The sequence below is a fragment of the Euprymna scolopes genome, chromosome 16 (genome assembly GCF_053919585.1).
Source record: "Euprymna scolopes isolate OS-2025 chromosome 16, ASM5391958v1, whole genome shotgun sequence".
Classification (NCBI taxonomy): Eukaryota; Metazoa; Mollusca; class Cephalopoda; order Sepiida; family Sepiolidae; genus Euprymna; species Euprymna scolopes.
In genome coordinates, this window is record NC_136497.1 from 108,518,973 (window position 1) to 108,545,982 (window position 27,010).

Consider the following 27,010-nt stretch of genomic DNA (forward strand, 5'->3'; position numbering starts at 1 on the left):
GATCCAACACCCCTCAAATGAATGGACTGTTACGTCTATAAAAAGACAAGCAAACTCTCCTCACGTGGGAGACAGAATTTAGTACTAAGCTGTCAATGGACGCTTAGAAATGTGTGTACCTTTTTACCTAAATAAACCCTTTCTGTACAACCCCAGTAATGACTTGTTATTCATATAATCTACGATATAACAACTGGCGACGAAGAATTCGAATGAAACTCACAAAAAAAAACAAAGCGAAGGAAAAAGCACACAAGAAGATTAACGAGCAGAAAACAAAAGAAACCCAAAGAAGGAAGAAGAAAAAAAAAACTTTGACAGAGCCAACATTTAAAAAGTAAGTGTTTCAGTCTGTTACGGTCCTAAAAAAAAAAGAGAAATTGACATTTTGAAGCGAACATTTTTTTGAAAAGAACATTTAAAAAAAAAAAAGAAGTGTCCATTTCAAGTTGTATTCGGCTGGAAGTATTTTTTTTTCCCCTCTTCGGAAGGAAATTGTGCTTTTAATTCATTGAATTTATAGGACATTTGAGTTAATCTTTTGTTTAATTGTGTGGTTTTGTAAAAAAAAAAAAAAATTTTTTAACATGGAGCAATTAGCGGAATTCACTAGAACTATTCAATCGGCATTGTTTGCACAACAAAAGCAAATGGAATTACTTCAGCAACAACAATTGAAGCAAAGCGAAATACTACAGAGTATTTTAACGCAGCAGAAAGACTGTCATTTCACTCCTGGAGGAATAGCAAATTCTTTATCCGAATTTGCATACGAGCCGACAAATGGGTTAACTTTTCCGGCATATTTTCGGAGATACGAAAATATTTTTGCTAAGAGATGTCAGTCTTGGACAGACGAAGAGAAGATTATCCTTCTTCAAAAACTTGGATCTCAGGAAAATACAAAGTATACGAATTTTATCCTGCCAAAGAAACCTGAAGAGATTTCTTTTAGTGAAACAATAAAAATATTGTCAAACATTTTCAGTGAACGAGATAGTCTATTCTATACACTTTATAAATGTTTAAATATCACGAAGCAGGAGGACGAAGATTTTATGACTTATGCAGAGAAAGTGAATGCTCATTGTGAATCCTTTAATTTAAAAGACCTCAAAGAGAATATGTTTAAAAGTCTAATCTTTGTGCAAGGTTTAACAGCCTCTAAAGATAAGGATATTCGTTCAAGGATATTATCCATTATGAACCAAGACACAGAAGTAACGTTACAAAAAGTTACGGAAGAGTGTCAGAAACTGTTAAATTTAAAGCAGGACAATACAAGCATCGAAGGAAAAAATTTTGAAGAAAAAAATATGGAAAAAAAAAATGGAAAGGGTGATGAAATGTGCACACGAAAAATCCTGTAAGACATGTGGGGGGAAAAAAACACTTCACTAAAGATTGTTACTTTAAATACAAAATATGTAACAAATGTAATAAAAAAGGCCATAAATCAACGGTATGCAGGAAAGAAAAATACCGAAAAGCAGAAATAAAGACCATTGGTTCTAAAAATGAGTCTAGGTGTGATAAAAGAAAATATATTGAAATTAAAATTAATGGCTGTAATGTGAACTGTCTTCTAGATACGGGAAGCGACATAAGTATAATTGACGAAGTAACTTGGAAGAAAATTGGGTTTCCAAAGTTACAAAATACAAAAAAAATTGCCAGAAGTGTATCTGGAAATAAACTAAAATTTAAGGGTGAATTTTTTACCAATGTGTCTCTAAAGGAGAATGCTGTGAAAACCAAGTTATATGTCGTACCGGGGAAAAATTCTAATTTGTTCGGTATAGACTTAATGATTCCATTAGCTCATTTTGTAATAAAGTAAGTCTGGCGGGTTTAGAAAATTCTAAACTACCAGGAAAGTTTATTGACGAATTAAAAAAAGACTTTAAAGAGGTATTCTCTGAAGGTTTGGGTTGCTGCACGAAAATGGAGGTGAAATTTGAACTAAAGGACGAAACTAAACCAGTTTTCAAACCCAAAAGAAAGGTTCCATATTCAGCATTAGAATCTATAGAGAAAGAATTAAAGAGACTTCAAGATATTGGAGTAATAGAAAAAGTGGACTACTCTGAATGGGCTTCACCCACGGTTTACGTTAAGAAGAAAAATAATAAAATCAGGGTATGCGCGGACTTTTCGACAGGTCTAAATGATTGTCTCAAGGAGCATAACTACCCGCTTCCTACCCCAGAGGAAATTTTTTCGAAGTTAAGCGGAGGAAAAATTTTTACAAAAATTGATTTGTCTGAAGCATATTGGCAAATAAAGGTCCAGGAAGATTGTGCTAAGTACCTGACATTAAATACCCATAAAGGACTATTTTTACTAAAACGTTTGCCTTTTGGTTTAAAAGTAGCCCCAAATTTGTTCCAGCAAATTATGGATACAATGCTAGCAGGTTTGGATTTTGCTATGGCTTATCTAGATGACATCCTTATAAGAAGTAAAAATGTGGAAGAGCATAAAATCCACATTGGCAAAGTATTCGAGAGAATATCAAACTATGGATTGAAAGTGGCTCTCGAAAAATGTAATTTTGGGATGGACAAAATTGAATATTTGGGACAAGTGATTGATCGAAATGGTAGAAAACCTAATCCTAATAGGACTGAAGCAATCAAAAACATGCCTAGACCAGAAAATATAGTGCAGCTACAGTCATTTTTGGGACTAGCAAATTATTATAATTCTTATATCCCAAATATGCATGAACTAAGAGCACCTTTAAACGAATTATTGAAAAAGAATAAAAAATGGCTCTGGACAAAAGAATGTGATGAAGCATTTCTAAAGATTAAAAAATGTCTGTTATCGGATTTAGCACCAGCTCACTACGATCCGAAAAAAGAATTAATTGTAGCAGCAGATGCGAGCGAATACGGTTTAGGTGCTGTGCTACTACACAGACTCAAAGATGGATCGACTAAACCAATTATTCATGCCTCAAGGGTTTTGCTACCCGCAGAAAAAAATTATAGTCAGATAGAAAAAGAAGGTCTGGCAATTGTATATGCCATGAGGAAATTTCATAGGTTCATCCATGGAAGATTTTTTACCTTGGAAACGGACCACAAACCTTTGTTATCGATTTTTGGTTCCAAAAAAGGAGTTCCTACTCATACGGCTAATAGGTTACAAAGATGGAGCATGATTCTGTTAAACTACAATTTTAAAATGAAACACCTAGCATCCAGCAAAATTGCACACGCAGATGGTTTGTCCAGGTTGATCCCAAATAAAACTAAATTACTTGAAGAAACTGTTATAGCTGCACTAAAAGAAGAAAATGAACTAACAGATATATTAATAAATACTGTTAGGGAACTTCCGGTAACACTTGAGGAAATAAAGAAAGCAGCAAGAACAGATGAATACATTAACAAGATAAAAAAACAAGTGGGACAAAAAGAAAAGAAGAGGAAAGGATTAACAGTTTTTCCATTTTCAAAGTGCGATGAAACTCTAATGTATGCAGATAGAGTGGTAATAACTCAAGTATTACAGAAGAGAATTTTAAAAGAATTCCACATGGGACATCCTGGAATCTCCAGAATGAAAGCACTAATGAGAGCATATACGTACTGGCCTGGAATGGATCAGGACATAGAAAAAATGATAAAATTATGTAAGGGTTGCCAACTAGCAGCAAAAGCGCCGTCCACTAAGACGCAACCTTGGCCTAAAACAGATATACCATGGACGCGGATCCATATAGATTACGCAGGACCTCTAAAAGGATATTATTACCTGGTAATAGTAGATAGCATGTCGAAATGGCCAGAAATTTTTAAATTCAAACATCCTACAGCGGCAAACACAATAAAGGCGTTGGACGAGGTATTTGGGCGTTTTGGCGTACCAAAAACAATTGTTAGTGATAATGGCACCATGTTTAAAGGTCAAGAATTTAAGATCTACTGTGAGTCACTGGCCATAGAGCATATCACAACACCAACTTTTAGCCCTCGATCTAACGGACAAGCTGAAAGATTTGTCGATACTTTTAAACGAGCATTAAAAAAGAACGATAACATCGACACTGAAGAAAGAAGTCTTCAGAAATTTTTAGCAGTGTACAGGATAACGCCTAATCCGAATACAAATGCAAATTTATCCCCAGCGGAAATAATGTTTGCCAGAAAAGTGCGCTCTGTGTTCGACCGGTTAATTCCGAGTAAAAAAGTAAAAAAAAAGTGTAAAAGATAATGTACGATACAAGATATACAAGGACGGAGATAAAGTTTTTTTCAACAATTATCGGGCAGGGAAGAGTTTTTGGGAAGAAGGCATAATCTCAAAAAGAATTGGAAGAATGGTCTACATTATAAAAGGTCAGACATTTTCCCACAAAAAACATATAAACCAACTCAGACCCTGATATATTGAAATAGTTAAAAACAATGAAGTACCAATGGAAGTACTGTATGACATTTTTCACATAGAGCTTCCAAAAAAGGAAGCACCAGTAACTGAAAATACAAGTCACTCTCCAAAATCAAAAAATTCGCAAACGCAAATTTTAAGGAGAAGTGAAAGAAAAAGAAAAAGAACTGAATTTTTTGGACAAAGTCAAAAAAGAAAAAAATGGTGAAGGGAAATTCTAGGGGAGAATTTAGCTTGGACTGATCCAACACCCCTCAAATGAATGGACTATTACGTCTATAAAAAGACAAGCAAACTCTCTTCAAGTGGGAGACAGAATTTAGTACTAAGCTGTCAATGGACGCTTAGAAATGTGTGTACCTTTTTACCTAAATAAACCCTTTCTGTACAACCCCAGTAATGACTTGTTATTCATATAATCTACGATATAACAATATGTCAAGAGCAATTGCCCTAGAAAGGTTGCCTCTGTCGAGAGATTCACTAATCCTATGAGATATAACTGTAAGCACATCTGCTGTAGATCTAGCAGAATGGAAACCATATTGTGTGTCACTAAGAAGTTTATTTTTGCTGAGATGGTTGATTACTTCTCTATTTAACACAGATTCCAGCAACTTACTCATGACGCACAGGAGACTTATTGGCCTGTATTGAGAGGGGGATGAACGATCACCTGAATTCTTAAATACAGGGCACACTGATGAGATTTTCCAGGGTGATGGGAAGCAATTCTCCTTAAGACAACGCTTAAACAGTTTTGTAAGTATGGGTGCTAGTTCTGGTTGAAGTTTTTTGAGTACTATAATTGGAATACCGTCAGGGCCGGTTGCTTTACTGGAATCAAGGTTTTTGATTAGCTTGGCAACATCACAAACAGATATTTGTATATCACATAGTGTGTTTTCTGATGCAGGAGGAAATATTGGGGGTTGGAGGCCTCGGTCGCAAAGGGTAGAATTGGCTGCAAAGTTCTTGGCAAAGAGTTTGGCTTTGTCTGATGCTGACGAGATTAACTCAGGTCCATTGATGATAGTTGGGAAAGAGCACACGCTTCTGTTCAGGATTCTGTTTGCAATTTGCCAAAACTGCTGCTCAGCTACTTTGGACTTGACGGACTGAGCATACAACTCTCTTGCGTTCTTTATTACTTTCTTACAATGGTTGCTGGCAGTCCTGAAAGCGGCTTTAGTTTCCATACATCTATTACATTGGAAGCAGTGGAAAAAGTGATTTCTGTGCGCAATAGCAGCAGCACATTCTGGAGAAAACCATGGCTGGCTGTTAGGTTTTTGCTGGAACTTTTTTGAGGGTATGAAATTGTCTATACCTACAATTTCCATCTCTTTAGAAGTAGAGGGGTTATCTTTTGTTGGAGTTTGTGTCTTTGGTGAAGTGTTTTGCTGGGTTTTTTTCTTTTTTTTTTTGTTTGGATCTGGATCTTGCTTGAGATGTTGCTGTTTTGGCTTCTTGTTCATTTTTTACCTCTTGATTACTTGTGTTTGGTTTCTTTTTTTTATCTTACTTTGTTTTCGGTTTCCATTTTTTCTAGAATTTGGAATCTATTTTGAGTGTCTATTGTTTGGTTTTCTTCTTTTCTGGAATGTTCTTTATTTGCTGTTTTATCATTGCTTATGTTTTTATTAATTTCTGGTGGTTGTTTTGTTGGTTTCTGTGATAATTATTTTAATTGTTGTTGAGCATCTCTAAGATTGGTTATCTCTTTTGTTTTTTTTGATCATTTTTGGTTTACATTTTGTGGATAATGTCTTTTCTATTAGGAAAGGTGATAAATTTCCAATTTTTTTATTTTCGATTAATTCAATAACCAAGAATCGTGGGAAGTTTCCTTCGTCTATAGTTGGAACGGTTTTTCTAGTTTTGAATTTTTGTTCTTCATCTGAGCTTGAGAGGTAAGAGTCAGAGGAATGGTTTCTTTTAAGGGTTTTGAGGGGGATGCATTTGTTTTTATCGGCTATGGATTTTGGGATTTATTTTTATCAACCACGTTCTCTACTCACCTCGGAGTCCAAAATTGGGGCATAGTAAGGGGGGAAACCCATTCGCCTTGACCATGTCGGGGCTACGTGGAGGATATACTCTTTTGGTAAGGAGTTCTCAAGCACTATATTTTCTGTTCAATATGTCCTCAAAAATACATTTGCTCAGATGGAGTGTTGAGTTCTAGTCTTTCCAATTGATTGACCCTTGCCACCGCCTTCTAGCACTTACTTGGTTCGCCTATTTTTTGTAGTGGGGGAAGAAAAAAAAAAAAAGATGGGAGTACCTTTAAGTTTCGTTCTTTGTTGTGGTAGTTGGTACTTTGGGTGTAAGTGCTAGGGCTTGGCGTGACTGGCCGATTGGTCGGATCGGGCCTCTCCGACCGCCCGTCTTGCCGAAGTAATGTGTTGAGGTTAGCTCAATCACCAGGATCACGTCCTAAGGCATTATGGGTAGCAACCCACGGCTAACTGGTTGCCCCATTAAGGAATTTTTACCCTCTGCAGGGGCGCAGTCGGCTTATTCTAGTGCCCTACCAACAGGGCAAAAAAAAAAAAAAAGGGGGAGGGGTTGGTAAGTAGGGAAGGAAAAGGAAAGGAGAGGGAAGGGGGGGGTTGTTTTTGTAGAACATAATTAAGTTTTACAAAAGAGAATAGAAAACAAAAACAGAAGAGCGATGTAGGTGCATTCCGTCTCAGGAAGCCAATAGAATAGCCTGATCTGGTAGCACCAGACTGATCTTGTGGAAATCCGTCGCCTCTGTTGAAAGATTTAGGCAGACATGCAAACATACATACATTTATATATTGGTAGCTCAAATTTTCGAACCAAACCTATTAAAAAGCTTGCCCTATCTCTGAATACTCTTTAAGTACGATTTCAAATGTTTAGACCAGAAATTGTCTGAGTAATTTGGTAGAAACCGCAGAAGTCAAATTTTTTAAAAACTTTGACCCCTATTATAACCCTTTAACATTTACTGTTTTGGGCTCAAATCAAGTTATTAAGTTAGATCCACGTCCAAGGAACCTATATCTAAAATTTCAAGTGTTTAGACCCAAAATTGTCGGAGGAGTTTGGTAGAGTTCTCAAAGGTCAAATTGTTGAACTTTGACACCTTGACAGCCAAATTTCTGGCCGAAAACGGATTACAAAGATTTTCCAAAATCTCAATACCCTGTATATCAAATTTCGAGTCTGAAAATTGACAGGGGTATTGTGTAGGGAAATGTACACAGACAGACACTTTCACTTATAGATATATAGATTGATGACAACAATGCAGTGAAATCAGTAACACAAAGGCTTAATCTAGACTATTTTGGACTTAAATTTTAAAAGAGGCATCCTTGACTTAAAAAATTTTCTGATAGATTAGATATTTTTCATAATATTAAAAAAATTAAAAAAAAAAAACAACACTTTTTTCTTTTCAATTATTTTATTTTTAAATGATACATGATGCCAAATGGACACATCAAGATACTTGTAATTTGTTAAGCATATGTTAAAGAAAAAAAGGAGGGAAAAAAGATCACCACTTAATGATACAAAGCCTCTGATATTTTGAGAATTCGACCCATTTTTTTATCAGATATTTTTATTTTATTTTTATCAAATTGAGTCAGAGGATTTCATAGACTCCAATTCTTGAAATAATGATTTTGTTCAGTCTCCATAGCATTTAACAAAACATAGTAGAAATAGCAATATTAATCCTCAATCGTACGCAAAAATAATTTGTGATGTTTGATAAAATTGCAAAATATATTTACAAAACAATGCTAAATCTGGTCAACAAAAAAATCTTTCCAAAGTTCAAATGAGATGATTTTAATACACAAACTCATAGCCACATTTCAAAAATATTTAAATCAAAATTCAAATCAGTCAAGAAATTTCCCCAACCTGAAGAAATACGAATAAAATTAAGAGTGGAGAGAAAGGAATTGAAATTACCAGGAAATCTTTTTACACCCACCTTTTTTTTTAAGTCTAGGTAAAGACGGGAATCATACTTTTGGCAATAACTTTGGCTTTGTTCATAGTAATGACTGTACTTGGTCCATATTTTAGCAAATCAAGCCCATATTTCATGTGCTATAAAAATTCAGATCAAGTTTGATATTTTGATGAAATTTCAACTTGCATCATCAGGCAGAGATTTGCAGTTTCATAACTGACTTGTACCTGGTAAAATCATTCAATCATAAAACTATAACTAATTTTATGATAATGTGCTAATTTCTATAAAATTATGTAGTAGTAGTATATTATTTATAGTATGGATGGAGCATCTTGATGCAATATTAGTGGAATCAGCTATGCCTTTCTTTCTTCAATTGTTACAAAATTCTGCTCTCAATGTATTCACCAACCATATCCATAAATTCGATTATAAAAAGTACAAAAACAAACTATAAATGCAAACAGTTCCTTAACTCCTAATGTGGATCCTTCTACCAAGTCTCTTTTTCAAACACCAAGGGTCTGCATTCCAACTTTCCAAAGGTTGAGACCCATTTGCAGCAGATCAAATCTGACTTTTTGATTCTATATGAAACTGGTATTGGTCTATTAACTTCTACTGATGACTTCAAGATTTCACTTTATTCTAATTTTACCTTGAATATTATCCCCAAAATCACAATAGACATGGAACATGTATCTACTTTAGGGAGTTTTCCATATCGTAGAGATGTCTCCAACGTCATATATGCATTTGCATGTAGCCCATATTCGCAGCATTCTTTTTGTATTTGTCCTTTATTATTTCCACAACAACTGTCATTAAGAATATTTCTGAAAAAAATTGCAAGCTCTTGTCTGATTATTCTTCTGCCAACATTCATATCTGTAGCAATTTCAATGTAAACAATGTTGAATGGCTAATATACACCAAATAAGACTGAGGATGAAGGAAGGTTTTATGATTTTTCTCCATTGCCTATGAACTGACCAAAGTAGTTGACCAACCCACTTGAATACCTCATGTTAATGAACACTTTGAAAGCATTCTTGATCTTTTCCTGACAACTTGTCTGAACCACATTCCTCTGTCATAATATTATGATGGCCTAAGAACTAAAGTCATAATCTGTGATGCTATTAAATCTGGTCCTGTGAATCTGATCATGTGTCCCAAGAAACAACTGGAAGTAAATAATGTCTAATGAAAATAGCGTTTTCTGGGATTTAGCAGAGAATCCAACAAACAAAAAGAAAAAAAGTCAATAATTTGAATATATAACAAATGAATTTTACCAAAAGAAAGATAAGTTACTCTTCTACCTACCTGGATCAGCTTTGTGCGTTTTAGCAGAATCTAAAGGCTTTATTTGGTTTGAAAAAAAAAAATAGTGTTGAGTCGAGCTGCTAAAGTAAACAGGCAATTGAAACGAAAACAGTTCAATTTTTTTTAAAATTACATAAAATAGATAGAAATCCACCCATTAAATGTTAAGTGTCATAGTGACACTTAGTATTTTTTAAGCAGAAAACATGAAATATTAATTTAGGCAATAAAAAAGTATTAAACAACTTAAAATTAAGCAATAAATATTTTATTAAAATATTTTTGTAAAATCAAAATGAACACAATATTTTTTAAAAGACAAAAAATATTGTTGTTCATTTTGATTTTTAAAAAATTATTTATTGTTCATTTTAATAAAAAAATATTCATTGCTTAATTTTAAGTTGTTTAATACTTGTTTATTGCCTAAATTCATATTTCATGTTTTCTGCTTAAAACATACGTAATTTCACATGCATATTTTTTTTATATATATTGAATAAAGTTCAGTTTTACTATAAATCAAATTGTGTCCCTTTCTTTTCTTCTTTTTAAATGTAATTTATAAGTAAATAATGAACGTATTTTAATCTTTAAAATCCATGAAATAATAAAATGTTTCATTACTTTTAACTCATAAACTCACAACTTTTTCGTTTTTAATTCTATTTTTTAATACTGAATGAGTTTCAGTACAAATCATTATGTTCCTTATTTTTCTATTTTTTAATATAAAATTTTAATTTTCTAATGATTTTTGTAAAATTTTTTGATTCATTACCAACAGTCTGACTGACAGATCTTGCTTGCTAAGACCTCAGTGATGACATTTTTCAGCTCACAGGTCTGAATGATAAAATTGTAACTTATTTCCTTTTGCAATTTAAAACCAAATCAAGCAATTTAAAATCATGGTACCTGGAAAAAAATCGTTCTATTTAAAAAAAAAAGTATCAAAAAACTATCTGTAATAGCAGCAGCAGTGATAGCAGCTGTAAACAAACGTTTTTTTTTTTTTATTATCTTTTATTCCAGAACGAATTAAAAATTTAAAAACTTGAAAAAATGAAGATAAAATGTTCTTACATATTTAGTTGGAGCTATTTTGTTATCAGGACATAATTAGCTTAATTAGAGCTATTCGGTTATCAGAATATATAATTAAAGCAATCCGGCATTATTTCTGGTCAAATTTTAAAAATACTTATACGATTGAAAAGACAAGAAAATAAGCCTTTTAAATATGTAACTTGTGTGCACTTTTATCAATGCATTAGCTTTTAACAGTGAATTAAACAGTGTTTTGTTTAAAAGAAAACAAAAAACAAAAAAAAAAAACAAAAAAAATGTAAAATATGATTTTTTTTGCTTCACGTGTGCAAGTACCTCCTTCCCACCCCAACATTTTTTTTTTGTCTTTTTTACAATTTTTTTCAGCGGATTATAATCGAATGGACACTAATCTAACTAATTATAAAAAAAAAAATGCAAAATCAATCTTTAAATATTTGTAGGGGATGCTCAGTCCCTAGTGAAGTTCCTATTCACATGCCACGCCATGAGGACAGAGTTAGACACAAGGTTGGTTTTTAATGTGAGGAAAATCCAACTTCCCTAAAAGGAGCAATCCAGACAGAAACAAAAATAAAAATTGTCTCGGTTATGAATGATTTCTCCTCCACTGACAGGACACAAAAGGTGAAGTGTAGCATCAGAATACTACACTATAAGTCCCTTAGTGAATCTGCTAAACATTCAGATAACTTCTGCAGTTGTGATGAAGAACCATCCCAGGATATCTTCAGTTATGAGCATCAAGGACAATGGGTTGCTGTCTACTATGACACCAACTTTTACATTGGCCAAGTCATATCTACATCCAGCGCTGTAATAAAATTTTTATCGCAAAGGTAGAAAAGGTTTTTTCGATGGCCTTTGTCAGATGATATTGCACAGGTAGAGTCAGCATTTTACAGATGGGGTTTTGAGGTAATGTTAGTTTCAAGTGATGGTAAGATTTGGAGTGTTCTTGATATATCTACCATAGCAGAAGCCTATGAAAGAATTCTGAGAGAAAATCAATAAGGAAAGGAATTGTAGTAAGACCTCTGCCTATAAAATATCTTACTTGTTTACTTGTCTTTTAAGTTGAAAGTTGTTCAATGCTTTGAAAAAAAGATTTGTGACTTTTTGTATAACAAATTTTTTAATTTTATTGTTGCGGTCCTTTCTTGGAGAGTTTAAATTCCTCAAAGTAAAAATATTTCTGTGGTAATCAAAAAAATGAGTAAATTTGCAAAGTTTCAAGCTCCTACCTACAATGGTTACATTACAGCAATTTCAATGACGTATACTTTTGACTCTTTTTTTTTACCCTTTTTTGCCCTTTTTACCAAATTGTCTGTTCGTCTGCTTTTACATGGTCCACAATTGAATAGTTTTATCAATTTATAATTAAAAGAAAAAATTATCTTGATCTCTAATGTGTTATGAATCATACTAAGAAGATTCAATAAATTAGCTATTGAAGTAAAAATGATACGAAGAGTCAAAATTGGATTTCTGTGTCATATTTACACTTTTTCCCGTTGGTAGTGGGATTTTGCCCAGTGTTTAAGATTGGTTTCATCTAATAATTATTGCTTTCATTAGTATTAATTTTCATTTACCACAAGATGACATTACATTTATAAGGATTTTTCACTTGTTAGTAGCTTAGATGTTTAGTTATATACTATAAAATTTAGCTTCTGGACCATGATAGCAAATTTTCAACTTTCTGACAAACTTTGAATGATCATAACTTGGCCGTTAATTGAGCTACCAAAATAAATTTGGTACTTTTGTTTATGGTTTATAAAAATCTATATGACCGCATTAATTTTTTTTAGATATAATGAAAATAAAATTTTGGTTTGGGATACCTAATCATAGTGAAGTTTCAGTTGTGCATTGCATAAAATCATGAGGCGCTTCTCCACATGCAGTTCCACAATTCTCTGTGTTATATCGTGGAATGCGTTAGATCAATATAAAATATCTTACCACAGGGAGTACAGCCTTTACGTTTGGTAGGTAGCAGCTCATGACACTTATGAACAAATAAGGAAACATTTCACTGTTACATAACCATATATGTTTATTAAGAGATATGCACACACACGTAACTACAATTCAAACATAATAGATGAAAGTTAGAAGTCCAAATATGATAAATGGATGAACAGGAATGATGTTCATTTCGCCATTTTCAAAGTCACTCTGTTTTCCCTCCACTGTTCACTTCCGGTCGTTCATCTTGCGAGAAATTAAAGTTTAGGACTACAGACAAAGAGAGGTGACTTTGCCCAGAGACGTAAAGAGTGATTCCCCTTTGCATTATAAATTTGTTTGATCCCACTTTGTTTGATTTGGACTGAACCATGGTGGTGGTTGTACTGCCGTTCCATTTTTGTGTTCCTCTTGATGGAATGATGTGGTTTTGGACGTAGGACATCGATATGTAAGCCGATTTTCCGATTCATCAATAATATTCATGACATATTTGAAGAGTTTTTAGGAAAGTAATGATACAAATGTTAGAGCTATGAAACAGCCATTTTACATCAGATTCTTTTTTGAACATCGCGGTAATAAAAACCTTGGTATCATTCCTTTGAGGAATTTCGTCATGAAGTTTGGAACCCCCCCCCCCAAAAAAAAAACATAGATCTCATTTATTGTCGGGGTACAAAATAAATTTTGTTTTGTTTTCAAAATTAAACTTCATTATGTGTCTTGAACAATTTTTCTAAATATTTTCTAAATATTTTTGTACCCCAACTAATAAGTAAAATAATGTTTTTATTATTTTTATGTGGTAAAACGATAATTCTATGTTGATTTCTCTTTTTTTTTTTAATGATACACCCCCTAAAATGTTAACGAAAGGAAACGATGTAACTAGTAGTGCTTATACTCAGAAAGCTGAAACAGCAATAGGCGCTTAGTTTAAAGCGACAAGTTTTGATTTACATCTTGAAAAACGAAACTATTTTGTTCAATAATACAGTTTGTGATTGCTTCATGAAATATTAGTTTTCAAATATATTTAACTTTTGATTGTAGTAATAAATGATTTTATAGCTACCAATTAAAAAAAAGACTAAATAAAATTCTACTCTATAAGGTTTTTTTTTATATAAAGAGGTTACCATATATTAAGGCCCAGAGGCAACTCGAGGATAAGGGTTAATGTGTGTACTGTAATCATTAGAACAATAGCATAATTGTTAGCAGTGGAAATTTGGTGTAATTAGATTATTTACAAGGACGGTTGTTTATGTTGGATTTGAAGACAACAATATTGCAGTCAGCTGGAAAGCAGATCAGATTTCCACAGACAGGCAGTTCCAGGAAAGAAATCCACATTTATGTTTAGGCCCCGACAGAGAGTGAGGAATTTATCAATAGTGATTTTGGCAAGACGAGCGTTTTTTGAGAAAGATTGGCGAGAGGGGGCCATAGGCTCAGTCAAACACTTGCCATGAAAATAGCTATAGAGCAAAGACAAGCTCACAACATCCATCTCTTCTGTGGGAAAGAGGTTGCAGAGAAGAGAAAACGGCATCACCTATTAGATTACAAAGTAGGTTTTGAATTCTGTCAAGGTAGGATAGGGTGCTTCGAACAGTTCCTGTCCAGATGTGGCAACAGTACTCCATTTTAGGATATACCTGGCTCTTATATACGTAGAAAATCTCATCAGCAATGAGATATTTACTGGAGGAGTAGAATGCTCCAACCATTTTTCCAACGACCATGGCAATGGATTTGATGTATGCGTTCCATTTCAGATTAGGCATGACGGTCAGACTAAGAAGCTTTTCTCATCATCCTCAAGGCGAGAGTCATTCATTTCAATAGGGGTCAGATCATTGATGCTGGAAGGAGAGAAGTTAGGTTTTCAATGCATTCAACTTAACCAGCCACCCTTTTCCCCATTGCACCACATGCTCAAGATCAGAGGAGAGAGAATCAGTGAGATCTTGGTCATTTCTGGTCTTTGAAGTGTTGCCATAGATGGTAGTGTCGTCAGTATAAATGTCTACGAATGATCTAAGAATTTGATTTAGGAGATCATTGATGAAGATTAAGAAGAGAGTTGGGCCCAGAATGGAACCCTAAAAGACGCCGGCATCAATACTGTGAGCTTCTGATTTCTGTCCATCAACCACTATTTTTATAAACCTATCAGAGAGGAATGATTTAATAATTTAGAAAACATTTCCACTGGAGATCTTGTGTAGCAGGTCTTTATGCCACACCCTATCGAAAGCCTTTGATATGTTAAGAACAATTGCCCTAGAAATGAAGCCTGCATCATGAGATTCACTAATCCTGTGAGATATTACTGTTAGTACATCAGCTGTAGATTTAGCAGAGCGGAAACCATATTATATGTCACTGAGAAGGTTGTTTCTGTTGAGGTGGTTGATCACTTCTGTTAAACACAGATTCCAGTAATCTATTCATGACGCACAAGAGACTGCTTGATCTGTACTGAGAGGGAGATGACTGAATTTTTAATGTATGTATACCCTAAAAAATTTAGTGGAAAAAAACAAAAAACTGATAACAAAAATAATTTAGGATGTAGAGTATTAGTACAAAACTTGTTGAAATTCAAAGACTTACATTTTTTCTTTTTTGTAACTTTTGTTTATTTCATTTGGATTTCTTCATTACAGCCATTTCATTAATGGGATGGCAATTTTATGATTTTATGTGTTCATAAAAATTTCCTGATTTCCACCAACTCATCACATGTTTCCATTCGATGTTACCAACAAAAAATTGATTTTGTACATGATAAACCTGGTGTTTGGGGAAAAGAAATTCCATCCCCACATTGTTACAAGTCGGCCATCTTGAGTGTCATGCTAACCAAAATTTCCTTTTTAAATCTCAATTTTGTATTTTTTTTATTTTTGATTTCAACTTTTTTTTCCTATTATTTATTCTTTCCTATGTTTTTATCATTTTATTTCTACATTTATGCATGTTTATCCTAATATTCATTTTGTTTCGTTTCGGAGTTTTATTTATTAGTTAATGTCCATTTCAAGAGGAGGTCACTCTCATGGAATATATTTTTATTACTAGAGTTACTTCCGTTACATCTTTTTCTTTACCTATATTATACATTTCGTTTTTTCCTTTTCTTTATTTAAGTTTCTTTTTCATTTTCTTTATTTTTAATTATATTCTTATGTTCCATTTTGTTGTTTTATTGATGTTAACATTTTACATGGTCGATTGATCTTTTTTTTTTTGTTACTCACTATTTCCATTTATGTTGATTTTTTTATTCTGGTCTAATGTGTGAAATTAAGTATCACTTTCTGTGCAGACATTCATGAATTACCTCTTGTCTATTTAATAATTTTTCTTTTGATATTAGTATATGGTATGCTTCTAGTATACAAAGGTTGCATCTTTTTGATTTGCTTAGTTTATATTTATTCGCTCTATCTCCTACTGACCATCTTAATTTATATTCAATTTTATTTTTCTTTAATTCCTTAATCCATACTGCTAATATGATTGAATTTTTCTTAGTTTTTTCTTATTTTCGCTATTGATTCTGTTGCTATCTTCAGTCTATTATTGTTATCATCTCTTCTGTTGTTTTCATTTTTATCTGCATTGTTGTTTTCTTTCTCAGTGTCTTGTTTACACAATGCCCTTAAAGCAAGTTCTGGTGCTCCCAATATACTTTAGTTTCATTATTCACATTTGTATACTACGTTTGAGGTTAAACAGTTTCACTCCAGTGGACATTCAGTAGGGTTCTGGTAGTTACATTCTTTTACGCTGTAAGATTCATTTTCGGTCTTATCTCTATTTTTCAAAAATTTGTTTAATTTTGTGTTGTTGGAGCCAATTATGGTATTTGTTAAATTGGCAGATGTTGAGAAGGATAGTTTAACAGTGTTTTTATTAATTATCTTACTTAGTTTACTAACTTACTTAGTTGTAGGAAATTTTCGTCTATAATTTGGTAAAATTCCCTTGGGATGTTATTTTTTATGTGGTGGCTGAACGGTGGATTAAACCACGTTTGGCTCTTCCTTCTATTTTTCTTTTTTACATCACTTTCGGTTTTATTATGGTTTAGCTTTTCATTTTTCTTTTTAGTGTTTATTGTATGTTCTATTTTTCGTTGGTTTTTGCTCTTTTATTTGCTTTTTTATATTTCTTCATAGACATGTTGTAAGATATTACATTTGCATTGTTTGTTGTTCTTTCTATACTTGTATTATTATTTCGAATCTCCTTAAATTTAATTTGTTCTTTATATCCTAATCTAGCTATGGCTTTGTTATAATATTCTTTATTTTTATTAAATAATTCTTCATTTTGTGATATTTTAAATATTCTTTTTGAGATGCTGGGTATAATTGCTTTCTTCATACTATTCGGATGGTTGAACTTGCGATCTATGTAGAATAACGTTTGGTTAGGTTTATGATAGGGTTTATAAGTGTTGTCTATATTCAAGGTTATGTCTAAGAAGTTTACACATTTATGGTTTGGGTCTATTGTTATATCTAGGTTCAGCTTACTGAAGACTTGTTTAATTTTTTTTTTTTTTTTTCAAATAACCTATTTGTGAAGTTCATGTAAAACAATGCATCATCCCGGTATAGTCCTCCTTTGTCCTGGAATTTTTTTACATAGTTCATTTAGTATATAAAGGCCAACAAGGTCTGTTACTTGTGCAGAGTCCCATTGTGATGTCAAAGTTGAGGTTCTTGTTTTTCCTTGTTCATAGTTTGTTACCATATTTTATTAGAGTTCTTCTTGCTAATTTTATAATTTCTAATTCTAATTTTTTTTTTTTATCTTTGTTAGTTTCCTAGCTAGTTCTAATGCTTTGTCTAAGAGATTGGGTGAAATAGAGGAGTAATAGGAATCTATATCAAACATAAGAAATTTTCTATTTTTGCCTTGGGGTAGTTTACTGAACCATCCAATTACCTCTTTGGAGGATTTCCATAGATCATGGCGAATTTTGGATTTTAAGTTAGGTAGGATTTTGTCTAATATTTTTTTGTTAATGTTTCCCAATAGGGTAAATAGTGGGCACAGTGGTGTGTACCCCTCTATCTTATCCTATATATATATATATATATATATATATATATATATATATATATATATATATATATATATATATATATTATCCTACTACTAACTCTAGATCCGTACCATTAACCTTAAATCTCAGTGACAAGTCTCACCCCACCAAAAGAATCTTGTAACCCTAAGTCTGAATGAATGGCACCTAGTCTAAAATAAAAACCATTTCATAACTACCACTAAATCTAAGTCTAAGTAGCAAGCCCTCTCTCCAATCATACAAATCATTAAAAACACACAATTGTCTAAAAAAAAAAAAAAACAAGCAAAAAAAAAAAACATATAGGATTTATCTCTTATAGAAAAATAAATTAACTACCCTAAAATGTTAGTATGGCCTGGAAAATGGTGGATTATTTTATACTAAATTTATATGTGAAACTAATCCCTCACTCTAAATTAACGGTTTTTGTTTGTTTTTTTATTCTGCCAACATTTCAGAGTGTTCACATAATTGCCGCTAACCCTACCACTAACCCAAAATCCGAGTGGTAAGCCTACTTCTACAAAGACCCTCCAAAACCAGATATGATTGTTTATTATTTCACATAGAAAAATATTGGTTAACAACCCTAAAGCATTATTTATGGCCTTAAAATTGAAAATTATTGTACATATATATAAAATGAAAATTACAATTGAATTTACCAAAATGATCCAAGATGGTAAAATTAAAGTAAATTATAAATATTAAAGAATTAATATTTATAAAATTATCTTAGCCTGATATAAAAGCTCAATAAAACCAAATAGGAAATAGAGCTTATAATATGAGCAAACAATTAATAAAATATGTTAAAAAACACTTTAAAATGAGTTAAAAACATATTTAATCTGAAAAGGAAACACTAGATAAATGGATAGTCCTTAATCCGTGGAGTTTTGAAGAAATACTCTCCTTCTCATCAGAGGGTAGGAATTAGCAAAATGCTGGATCAGATTTTGCATGCAGAAGTATTTGATGAAACAACAAGTCAAAGATATTACTTGAAAACAAAATAAGTTAAGCAGAGGTAATATGGTAAAGAAAAAGGTGATTACACATGAATGGATAGTCTGGTGGAAGATAAAAAATCCAGTGATGGTAAAATCCAAATGTAAAACTTCAAGAAAGTTAAAAGAATTTCCATATGTACAAGTAAAATCCAAGGAAATCCCGTAATTGGAAGAAGACGGTCCATAATAATCCAAAGGCAGAAATCCATGGAATAATTCACAAAAATGTGTACAAGGAAAAAAATAATATTAATAAAAGAAAAATAAGATGTGCTTTTAACTCTACTTCCGAGACATAACTATAAATAAAAAAGATCTGGGAAGAGAAAGGAGAGAAAAAAAAATGATAAAGTTAAATATACAAAATAAAATAAAAGGGAAACACAAGTCAAAATGACCCAGACAGGAAATGTTAAAGGCGCGAAAATATATATAGGGCAAAATAATATAGGTCAACTTAAAAAAAATGTCGGCAAGAGTTGTTAAACGACACTAAAAGGAAAAAATGAATAAATAAATGAATATATAATAAATAAATAACAAATAAAGAATAAATAAATAAATAAAATATAATAAAAAATAAAATATAATATATAATATAAAATAAAATACAATTAGAATAAACATTAAAAAAAAAAAAATTATTTAAGGGGAGAAGATGGCCTGTATCTGAAATTTCAGGAAAAAAAAACAAAAAAAATAAGTAAATTCATATAGTAAAATTTAAGTAAATATGCATACAAGATATGAAAGTGTGGGTAGATTGATATATTAGATAGATAGGAAAGTTTAAAAAATAAAACAGACAATGCAGATAAAAAATCGGCCACGCAAAGAGATTAGGAATTAAAATAAAGGATTATAAAATTATACAGTATTAAGAAGTATGTCAAAAAACGATAAAGTTATGGAAAAAAATATTTTATATCTATATAAGGGGTAAAAGTAATAACTATGTAATTTCAAAATTGCCATAATTAAATTTGGACTTATGTTTAAAGAAAGAGATCAGTCCATTTTTAAAATTAATTATATTGTTACTTTTTAGAGAAGTAATTATAGTTATAGCTTGGGTTGCGCATAGGCGACATGACTTATAGCCTGGAGTATAAGACTTAACTTTTTTATAATAGTCCATTTGATTGAGACGGGAGTATATATATAACATTATATATATATTTATATATAATTATTAAATATATGTTATATAAAATTATTAAATATATATTATATATATATTATATTATATATATATTATATATATTGAATTTATTATATATATATATATTATATATTATATATATATATTGTATTTATTATATATATATATTATATATATATTTATTATATATATTACATATTATATATACATTATATATATATTTATTATATATATTACATATTATATATACATTATATATATATTTATTATATATATTACATATTATATATACATTATATATATATTTATTATATATATTACATATTATATATACATTATATATATATTTTTATTATATATATTACATATTATATATACATTATATATATATATATTTATTATATATATTACATATTATATATACATTAGATCTATATTTATTATATATATATATTATACAAATATATATATTTATTATATATATATTATATATATATATATTATATATATTATATATATATTACATATATATTACATATATATTACATATATATTATATATATATTACATATACATTACATATATATTACATATATATTACATATACATTACATATACATTACATATACATTATATATACATTACATATATATTATATATATATTACATATATATTATATATATATTACATATATATTACATATATATTATATATATATTACATATATATTATATATATTACATATATATTATATATATATTACATATATATTATATATATATTACATATATATTACATATATATTATATATATTATATATATATTACATATATATTATATATACATTACATATATATTATATATATTACATATATATTATATATATATTACATATATATCATATATATATTACATATATATTATATATATTACATATATATTATATATATTACATATATATTATATATATTACATATATATTATATATATATTACATATATATTATATATATATTACATATATATTATATATATATTACATATATATTATATATATATTACATATATATATATATAATATATATATAATAAATATTATATTTACAATATACATTATATATATACAATATATATATATATATATAATACATATTATATATATAACATATATTATATATATATTATATATATATAATATATATTATATATATACAATATATATTATATATATAATATATATTATATATATATAATATATATTATATATATATGTATATAATATATATTATATATATATATGTTTATAATATATATTATATATATATTATATATATAATATATATATATGTATATAATATATATTATATATATATATATGTTTATAATATATATTATATATATATTATATATATAATATATATATATGTATATAATATATATTATATATATATATTATATATATAATATATATAACATATATTATATATATATATATTATATATATAATATATATAGCATATATTATATATATATAAAATATATATATTATATATATAACATGTATTATATATAACATATATTATATATATATATAAAATATATATTATATATATATAATATATATATATATATAATATATTCTTTATATATATAATATATATTATATATATTATATATATATATAATATATATTATATATGTATAATATATATATAATATATACAATATATATGGTATAATATATATATAATATATATATAATATATATATAATACATATATTATATATCTAATATATATATATTACATATAAATTATATATATATATTATATATATATTACATATAAATTATATATATATATTATATATATATTACATATAAATTATATATATATATATATTATATATATATTACATATAAATTATATATATATATTATATATATATTACATATAAATTATATATATATATTATATATATATTACATATAAATTATATATATATATTATATATATATTACATATAAATTATATATATATATTATATATATATATTACATATAAATTATATATATATATATTATATATATATTACATATAAATTATATATATATATATTATATATATATTACATATAAATTATATATATATATATTATATATATATTACATATAAATTATATATATATATTATATATATATTACATATAAATTATATATATATAATATATATATTACATATAAATTATATATATATATTATATATATATTACATATAAATTATATATATATATATTATATATATATTACATATAAATTATATATATATAATATATATATTACATATAAATTATATATATATATTATATATATATATTACATATAAATTATATATATATAATATATATATTACATATAAATTATATATATATAATATATATATTACATATAAATTATATATATATAATATATATATTACATATAAATTATATATATATAATATATATATTACATATAAATTATATATATATAATATATATATTACATATAAATTATATATATATAATATATATATTACATATAAATTATATATATATAATATATATATTACATATAAATTATATATATATAATATATATATTACATATAAATTATATATATATAATATATATATTACATATAAATTATATATATATTATATATATATATTACATATAAATTATATATATATATATTATATATATATATTACATATAAATTATATATATATATATTATATATATATATTACATATAAATTATATATATATATTATATATATTACATATAAATATATATATATATTATATATATATATTACATATAAATTATATATATATATATTATATATATATATTACATATAAATTATATATATATATTATATATATATATTACATATAAGTTATATATATATTATATATATATATTACATATAAATTATATATATATTATATATATATATTACATATAAATTATACACATATTATATATATATTACATATAAATTATATACATATTATATATATATTACATATAAATTATATATATATTATATATATATTACATATAAATTATATATATATTATATATATATTACATATAAATTATATATATATATATTATATATATTACATATAAATTATATATATATATTATATATATATTACATATAAATTATATATATATATATTATATATATATTACATATAAATTATATATATATATTATATATATATTACATATAAATTATATATATATATATTATATATATATTACATATAAATTATATATATATATTATATATATATTACATATAAATTATATATATATATATTATATATATATTACATATAAATTATATATATATATTATATATATATTACATATAAATTATATATATATATTATATATATATTACATATAAATTATATATATATATTATATATATATTACATATAAATTATATATATATATTATATATATATTACATATAAATTATATATATATATATTATATATATATTACATATAAATTATATATATATATATTATATATATATTACATATAAATTATATATATATATATTATATATATATTACATATAAATTATATATATATATATTATATATATATTACATATAAATTATATATATATATATTATATATATATTACATATAAATTATATATATATATATTACATATAAATTATATATATATATATTATATATTTATTTTTTTTTTTTTTACACAGTGATCACCACTTATCAAGGCCCGGAAGCCACTCAGGGATAAGGGTTATTGTAAGTTCATTACGTTAGGGTGGAGATTTGATGAAGTGTTTACTTAAGGGGGCGGTTCATTAGGAATTTGTTAACATTGGACTTGAACACATCCAAGTTGTAGTCCGGTGGGAAGCAGGCAGACGGAACAGAGTTCCACAGGCGTGCAGTTCTAAGAAAGAAGCTTTGTTCATGGAATCCGCGTTTTGATTTAGGCACAGATATAGAGTGGGGGAAATTTTTCACAGTGGATTCAGCTAGACAGGTGTTTTTCGTGAAAGATTGGCGAGGGGGGACCAGAGATTGGAGTTCAGACGAGCATATGCCATGGAAATAACGATAAAACAAGGATAGGCTCGCAACGTCTCTTCTGTGGGAGAGAGGTTGCAGGGTAGAGAAAAGGGCATCCCCCACTAAGCCACGAAGTCTATTTTGTACTCTGTCAAGGCAGGATAGGCTGTTTTTAGCAACTCCTAGCAAACTACCTTTTCCTTTTATACTTTATTATGTTTCACAAGTCATTTACAGCCATTGTACATGTTCTTAAATATGCAAAAATGTCTAATAATGCAATATACAAATTTGACTGTAATTCCGATAGCGCATGATCAAATTCGTCTCCGATCATACATATGTACTCTTATTACTTTGGGTCAACAAGCAACTTGTCTCTGTCGCAGACAGCAACCACAACTTCGGTTACTTACATATCCTCTTTCTCCCCACTCCATTTTTTTATAATTTTGTTCTACCCGGGGATGGGTCATCCGACCGGATGCCAGGCATCTACCCGTTATCTCATACCTCCCATCGTTTTTTTTAAGATTTTAACCACCTCTTTTAGTGCATTTGTTTGTATATCTCTTGCACTTGGTTCACCGGGTATATTTGCCAGGTAGTTTTTGAAATTCTTTTTCGTGAGTTCGGTTGCTCCTATAATCACTAGAATGACGGAGATCTTCCTAAGATTCCAGTTTCTTTTCATGCTGCGCATAAGACCTTGGTATTCCGTTATCTTTTTCCTCTGAGATTTGTTTAACACAGCATCATTGTCAACACCAACTTCTACTAGGGTTGCTTCTTTCAAGGTCACCGATGCCTATCAATGAAGCACGAGTGGTTATTGCTAGAACACGATTCCAATTACAAGCAAAAGCTATCTTTATTATTGGAGGACTGCACTAAATACAGCATAATCATGTTGACACATCGGTTCTCATTAGATCACTGAAGTTAAGCAACATTGAGCCTGGACAGTACTAAAATGGGTGACCATTTAGTGAGACCAGGTGCTGTATGTGCTCTAAAGCCTGGAGAGCTGGGTGCTGCTAGGCTATTCTTACCCAAGAGACACTGCATGAAATAATGGAGCACCCTCACAACCCTGGAGGGTTGAGAGACTTTCGGATCTCTCAGATCTCAGGCACGAGAAAGTAAAAAGAGATTTTAGTGTTTTTAGTCAATTACATGTTAACAGTCTGAAATAGTTGGCAGTAAAAAGACATTAAAAAAAAAAACAGTATTTTAGATTTTAGACACTAACTTTAAGACCTGATAGTGTTTTTAAGGACCTGTCCTTAAAAAACACTATCAGGTTTGGAAGTGAGTGATCATTACCACCTGGTGACCCGGAAGTGGGTGATCATTTTACATCAAATTTATATGTGAAAGCGATTCTCCACTCTAAAATTGAAAGTATTCTGTTTGTTTGTTTTTTTTTGTTTTTTTCTTTCCATTGCCAACCCTTTCAGGTTGTTTACATGTTATCTAAAAATGTACAATCTCATTTTTTTTTCTTATTAGCAAAGGGTGCAGGGCAACATTTTTACCAACCAAACCTTATGACAAGAATCTGTAACATTGGACACAATTATGAAACATCTTTAATATAAATCTCTCCTGTCTGTTTAAATGTATGTATGTATGTATGTATGTATGTATGTATGTCTAAAACTTTCGACAGAGGCAACAGATTTTCACGAGATTGGTATCATTTTGAAGTTCGACCCTTTGGACAACAAATATCGAAAAATTGGCTAAAAACATTAATTCCTTAATCCTCAACTGGGCACTTTTCTACAAGGAGGGGTCGCTTTTTCTGCTGAGATTTTCGAAAGTCATCCTCTTTTTTCGATTGACTAGCCTTAAATTAAACCTTTGTCACTTCCAGTTTGGCAAAGACGTCACTTTTTTTTCACATTCTTTTCTTCTTTTGCGGTACGGGTTCGAGCCTGCCTACTACCACCACTTTTTTTTTTTTTTTTTTTTTTTGCTTAACACACACCTCCAAACACCGGGGCAACGCCGGGCACACAGTCTTTAATAGAATCCAATGCTTTTTGTTTTTTTTTAAATAATTACAGTAGAAATAATAATAAAAAAATCTTTTTTCAAAATCAGTTGGAATTTTTTGAATGGAACAGGATATAAAACTGCCAAAATAAACATTTTATAATATTTTATTAATCAACAATAAAACAATATTTTATTAATCAACAATAAAACAATGAAGAAACATTTTCAAATGAGTCGTTTTTTGTTTTTTCAGGAATATAAACATTTTTTTTTTTTTTTTTTTCAGGAATATAAACATGTTTCGAATGAAGAAAAAATAGTTATGCAAATCTGTTCAGATTGCAAAATACAATCTAAAATATAAATAAAAGAAAAAAAAAATGTTTTTTTCTAATATTTCTAAATTATTATCTGAATGTATTTATCTCTCTCCCATGGCAGGAATATGCGACACAGGGGTTAGGAAAATGGGGTTGAAAAGTCAACGTTCCAGAGTAAGAAACACTCCAGATATATATAATATATATAATTTATATGTAATATATATATAATATATATATATATATAATTTATATGTAATATATATATAATATATATATATAATTTATATGTAATATATATATAATATATATATATTACATATAAATTATATATATATATATTATATATATATTACATATAAATTATATATATATATATTATATATATATTACATATAAATTATATATATATATATATTATATATATATTACATATAAATTATATATATATATATTATATATATATTACATATAAATTATATATATATATTACATATAAATTGTATATATTTATTATATATATATTACATATAAATTG

The 27,010-nt window shown here is 28.3% G+C and overlaps 1 protein-coding gene and 1 pseudogene across 2 annotated transcripts in view; one reads left to right on the top strand and one right to left on the bottom strand.

Moving 5' to 3' along the window:
- LOC145296043 (phosphatidylserine synthase 1-like) overlaps positions 1–27,010 on the bottom strand; it is a 357,209-nt gene that overhangs the window by 278,503 nt on the left and 51,696 nt on the right. The window lies entirely within an intron of this gene.
- On the top strand, positions 25,041–25,158 carry LOC145296335 (5S ribosomal RNA; annotated as a pseudogene).